A 6,202-nucleotide genomic window follows, 5' to 3' on the forward strand; every position below is an offset into this window, starting at 1 on the left:
TAGAATTTTTTACCAATCAACATGATTACTAGCTTCGTGCTACCAACTTAATCATAGAATAGACTATCTATGTTCTAGCTGCCATACAACATTATGTTTGATATTCATTAAATACAGGAACATGAATTCCCACTAACGAGAGAATTTAAATAATTCCCAAGATTATAATATTCTTTCATTCCCCTCCTCTTCTGTTTCGACACTGTCACGAATATATAATCGAGTAAAATGAAAGAGTAAAGCGAGTCAGTATGTATCAGACAAAGACAAATAGTCTGTATAAGAGAAAAAGAGAGAGAAACAAAAAGTCAGGGAGAAGGGGAGAGCGAGTGCAGTTCTCGCGATCCAGCGTGCGTTGCACTCCGCACGAAAAAACATCGTCCGGGCGGGTCGAGGAAAGAGGAGGTGGGTCTTCGTGCATCTTCGGTCCGCGTCGGAGCTTATATTGATCACGAGAGAGTGCACGATATTCGAGAATACATTATACGCGGACTCTAGCCTAGCCGGACTGCCTATAGTCACGCGGAGTATAGGCGACCAGGCCGCTGCACTCTACTTCCCCCTCTGACAACCCTTCCCCTACCCGCCACGGCGACTTGATCCCCGCCCCTCTTGATTATCTATCTGTCTCTATCCAATGCACTTCTGTTTCTTCTTCTTTTTCTTATTTTAACTGAACCTCCAATCTAGCGATGGACATTCGCTTCTTTCTCTATACCGAATTTTTGAACGATTTTTTATGATAAAAAATTTCGTTAAATTTTTAATTAAATTTGCAGTTTCAATTATATATGGGTAGTTGTAGTTTTTTGGTTTTCTTGAAATTCTTGAAATTCATTGATAGTAATATAAAGTAAATAATAAATAAATGATACGAAATGACTTTTCGGTTTTATCAGTAGCAGATCTCATCCCTTACCCTTCAACTTTTCCTCTTAAATATGGCTATTTGCATATACAAAGCTAAATTATTCGTTTCATCTTTCCGTTTCATCTTTCATCTTCTTCTTCCTTTCTTTGCTTTCCTCCCCAATTCTCTTTGTCATATACTCCCTACATCTTGTACGTCTTTTATCGTTCTTTTTCTTTCCGTCGGCAACTCGTACGTTCTCCAGTCGCTATTTTTCTTGTTTTCTCTCGATTGGTTTTTTACTTGTGCCACCCCCATTGATATCAATTTCTCTGCATTTTCTTCTTGAATTTATAATACAAGCAGATCATCATTTCTCTAATTGCATAATTGCTACAAAATCATTATCAACAAGTTCCACATGAACATACTCCATAAATAGTAAAGTCTTCCTCTATAAAATGTTATCGTATTATCAGCAGACTGGCTTCCATAGAATCTTCAGAGTGGAGCTATGGAGCAGACTCTCCTGAAGCGCGGGTATTAATCCAGAAGGTTCTTCGTAGCACCCCCCGGGAGTCTCCCCACTTGTAGAAGAGATGACGATGCCGATGGAGGGGATCTGAGTAGAAAGAGGAGAAAGGGGCGGGGTGCGGGTAGGGAACTGCTGGCGGATATGCACGGTAGGGGCAAGAGAGGACCTTGGCCTTTTCGCGGGGCAAAAATAAAACCTGTTGACACCGAAGCCCCGCGGACGCAAAGGAACCTCTCTGTCCCCTATCCTCAACCAGTTTTCAATATCCCTCTTAAATATTCGCGTGCTAATTCTTCTCAGACTACATAATTTTTGAATTTGATATGTAGGTTAAACATATATAACATACATAAATTACTAGTAGTTTTATGTATGTTAGCAAAAGTTCCAAGTTACTCTAAAAATAAAATGAGATATAAAGGACACGTTACATTAAATTGAGATTAAAGTGAAATGTATTTATATTTTGAATACCACCACAAATTTGCAGAATTCTTAGAAGCAATTTCATCATAGCTCTATCTCGTACGTGCATTCCTTTTTTTCATATTGATCATCTCGTTTCCAGTTTTAACTTCCATGAATTTTTCTTTCAACACTTCAGTATCTACAGAATATATAAGTACTTTCTTTAAATTTCGTTTTTATTTATTTAGGTTTTAATAATCTTTTGTTGCAAACAATTCCTCCAATATTTTGAAATTTTTTTTTATTTAGAATTTCATAGCTATTCTATATACCTACTTAATCAGATCGTCATCTTTTGGGAAAATTTGCATTATTCAAAATGATACCAGTGTTACAAACAACAATATCTGATCCTGATTATTTCACTTCTACAGCAGCTACTCCGCTCTGCCGTTTGGTTTCTATGTATTTGCGTGTAAGTATACGATACTCGAGCATGCACCTTGCCATGACTAGACAAGCCAGAGACGACGAGAAACGGCCTCCGGTAACCTCAACCTAGCTATAAAGAAACACCACCATCTCTATATGTATATCGTTCTACGCGAAAAAAAGCAATATAAAATGTATGAATCTAAATATATCAGATTATTAATTGATGTTTTCTTTTTTTTTTATTAGAAAATTTTGTTTGAAGTATGATGAAGAATTTAATCAAAGTTAATCAATGATAATTAATTATTATTAATTTAATAAATTAAAAATAAAAATTTATATGTATAATATTACATATAAAATAAATAATTAATATCATTAAATTGTTATTCTTATTAAATATTATGAAAATATAATATTATTTAACCTAAATTCAATTTATCAAAAATACAAATAGACGAAAAACACAAATAGTCAATAGAAAAAGTAATATCGAAATGAATATCTTCCCATAAAAATATACCTGTCTATCGAACATAGGAAATGAGCTTACATAAAAAAAATATGATTCTTCTGCAAAGTTGAATGATTCCCAGTAAGAAAAAAAATTACGCACATCTGCGCAATCACAGTATGTATAAGTGTATGCACTGCGCAAGATATCAATACACAACTTTGTGAATCTTCACCGATATAGAATAACTCTATGTTCCTTGATTAGACAGATCAGAAACAGAAAATATCAATATATTTCTTTTTTTTTATAATGCATTTCCCATATTTCACATGTTTTCTATTTGTAAATTTAAATGATAATATATGAAAATGATATGAAAATATAATTTAAAAATTATAAAAAATAAAATTATTGATAAAAATGAACAACTTTGATAAATAATCAATGGAGAAATATCTAAAGAAAGGGCAAGTCTGACAAGCCATATTAGAAAAATTCTCATTTAATTCACAGCCAATGAAAATCCAGGTTGGGCTTCATGAAAAATTCTTAAAGGGAAAGGGTTACGCCTATCAATCTCAGAAAACCTTAGAATAGCTAACCCAATGGAAGGGATCTGCATCCGAGAATTAAGATATAGGTAAGTACATAAGCTAAATAATGAAAGAAAATTAAAAAATAAGCTATTTTTAATAACTGATCTTTCTTTCAAGAAAATTTGTAAAACTTCCTATAATAAAAAATTCGAAACGCAAATAAAAATGATAATAAAATGTTACCATAGGAATGAATAATAAAATGTTTTAAAAATATTAAAATATTTAACCGTCATTGTTGGTTCATTCCTGATTATAAATAGCTTTTACTCTATAAATGTAGTTGAGAAAAAGAGAATATCCAAGACAAAAAGTAAGTGGAAAGAAGCACGGAAAAGAGGAACAAAAGGGAGAGAGAGAACCTTGGCCCACAGGCCTACTGCAGCGCTGCAGCTTGCTTGCAATGTGCCTCCACTGCTCTGCCATTCATGTGGGAAACACCCTAGTATTCGTTCGTCGTGGGGCTGGGCCAACAACCGCCGGAAAAATTTCTCTTTCGATGCACTGCAACGGCCCCGCCCCATGCGCCAAGGTATGGGGAAGAAAAGTTTGGAATAGATGGTGCAGGCTGGCCCTTGCAATGTCCGTCAGTTTTCTTGAGATGGAGATTCTATGAAAGATCGAAAATTACATTCTAGACTAATGTCAGGCTCGATTTATTTGAAAAAAACAATAGAGAAAAACAAATTACAAATGTAAAATTGTAATAAATAATTTTTTTAAAATTATTAATTATTAAATATTCATAATAAGATAATAATAAGTAATAAGATATGAAATATAGTTAATGATATAATTTTGATAGATTGAAAAAAATAATTGTATAAATTGATCAATTGCTAGAATCGTTAATTACTATCATCGTTAATTATTACCAATTATATTAAAATAATTATCATTTATTTTATCATTTATTTTTCAATCAATTTATTATTTTTAAATATTTTATGCTTTTAAAAATTATCACTTTTTTAAATCTATTTTCAAAATGCAATATATATGATGCAATGTAAATAGTCACATATGTATCTATTGATAATGAAACTGATCATATGACTTCACTCTTCTATGTTTCATTTGTGTAATCTATAAATTCTTCTCGTTTCATTAATCTCGTATGATTGAATAATTCGATAATATTATACTTCAACATTGATAATATAACTTGAATTTGTCCATCATCGTTTGCCATATTTGGATCACTCGAGAGTCATAAGCAATGATAAATGGATCGATAAAAATCGATTTTCAGTTATACGAGTAACATGTTAATCGATACTCAGAAAAGCATTCTATTTATACCTACTTGGAAATAAGAATTTGTATCTTTTCAAATATCATTTTTAACTTAATGGCGAACATTTTATTGTTAGAAAATATTTTATTTTATTTGATATAATAGGAATCAAAAAATAAATATTTTCGATTATTTTTAAATATAACTCGAAATATATCGAAATTTAAAAAGTTCTTGTTAACTATCAATATGGTAATATCGATATCCGAATTACGATTCTTGGAGGGTGCTGCCACCAAGACAATTAATATTCAAACAGTGAAATTAATATTAAAAATTCATATTACAACATGTAAGTAAATTATATTTATTTAAGTAAATATCAATTTCTAATAAAGTAAATTCACTTCCATTATTCTTCTTCGAATTGATTCGCATACTGAACTTGATCCCGTTGCTTTTCATTATTTATCAAGAACGCGTGCTAAAATCAAACGGCAGGAAACAGCGGAAGTGCAAATTCTGATCTTTACCTCTATAGTGCGGTTAAAACAGGAACATTGTTGCATCCTATGGATCCGTATGTAGAAAATCCAATGACATAGGAAATAGCAGAGAAAAAAAATGTGATGAAGTAAGTATATATCCTATATCTATCACACACCGTTCGTTCGTACGTCAGGTCGCCGCTCCCTGAGAGATCACTGCCCTCACGCATACCCGGTGCCTTTTCTCGTTTCTTCGGCCAGTCGTCGTCGTGTCTCTCTGCCTCTACGACGGGGACCAGGGACGTATCGTCAAATCGACATACCCGTCACAAATATTCACATGAATTTTTATATAATTTATTTAGAACACTCTTCAATTTTAAGTTTATTTGTGAATGAAATAAACATTGCCTCAATCAAAGAATAAATTAAAAGAATCGTAGCAGTTTTAACAGGATGTATACAGAATCTTGAGGTAGGATTTATCAATTGTTGCAGAAATATCAGAAATTCGAGTATGTATTTGAAATATATTTCTATACTAACACGTATAGATTTAGACAGTCAATAATTTCTTGAATATCGGCCATTGTTCGCGAATACTTTGTTCTCATCACTACTGATCGCAAATTTCTTTCTCAAATCCAAATTTCAAGATAATCAGGCTATTTCAACAATCTAATGAATAATTTGCATCAGATGCATTAATATCACTCGCGAATAAGCAAGTTTTTTCGCAGGAATTCACGTAAAATAAAGAGCATGTAACTCAGAAATCCTTTTCAACGGAAGTTACACTATTTGTCCACGTATCGTCAAATTCACATACTCGAACCGTGTCTCCTTCACGAATTCGAGGCACACAGACTGGCAGTCGATTGCAAAAAGCCCTTCTTTTCGCGACGGAAAGAACAAGGGATCTAGAAACCCTACCCCCCGGGGCACGTGTACATGTATACGGGCTGCATGTCTAGCGCATACCACAATTCACAGACATATATGTGCACGAAGGGGAAACTGACGAACACGAACCGGCAACGAGACGACGATTTCCACTATTTCGCCGGCACGCGTGGCAAACTTGTTTAGCAAGCGCAACATCGCCATCTGTATCGCGAATCTCGCATCACGATTGTCGCGAATTGACCGAGAAGCAAGATTCATTTCTGATAGATACTTTGCGCTTGCGCAATTAT

At 33.5% G+C, this 6,202-nt stretch overlaps 2 long non-coding RNA genes across 3 annotated transcripts; both read right to left on the reverse strand.

Moving 5' to 3' along the window:
* Positions 1 to 1,822: 1,822 nt before the first annotated feature.
* On the reverse strand, positions 1,823 to 2,962 carry LOC147657906 (uncharacterized). Of its 2 annotated transcripts, XR_015291538.1 has the most exons (3): positions 2,782 to 2,962; positions 2,126 to 2,355; positions 1,823 to 1,992 (listed from the first exon to the last, which is right to left on the reverse strand). It is a non-coding gene; the product is annotated as an uncharacterized LOC147657906 (long non-coding RNA). The 2 variants fall into 2 exon arrangements; XR_015291539.1 differs by lacking the exon at positions 2,782 to 2,962 and having other exon boundaries at positions 2,130 to 2,453.
* A 394-nt stretch (positions 2,963 to 3,356) lies between these two features.
* LOC105735621 (uncharacterized) lies at positions 3,357 to 6,062 on the reverse strand. Its single transcript, XR_015291537.1, has 2 exons — positions 5,052 to 6,062; positions 3,357 to 3,891 (listed from the first exon to the last, which is right to left on the reverse strand). It is a non-coding gene; the product is annotated as an uncharacterized LOC105735621 (long non-coding RNA).
* Between the last annotated feature and the right edge of the window lie 140 nt (positions 6,063 to 6,202).

The sequence above is a fragment of the Apis florea genome, unplaced genomic scaffold, assembly GCF_048593485.1.
Source record: "Apis florea isolate Af1SG1 unplaced genomic scaffold, ASM4859348v1 contig_2492_pilon, whole genome shotgun sequence".
Taxonomy (NCBI): domain Eukaryota; kingdom Metazoa; phylum Arthropoda; class Insecta; order Hymenoptera; family Apidae; genus Apis; species Apis florea.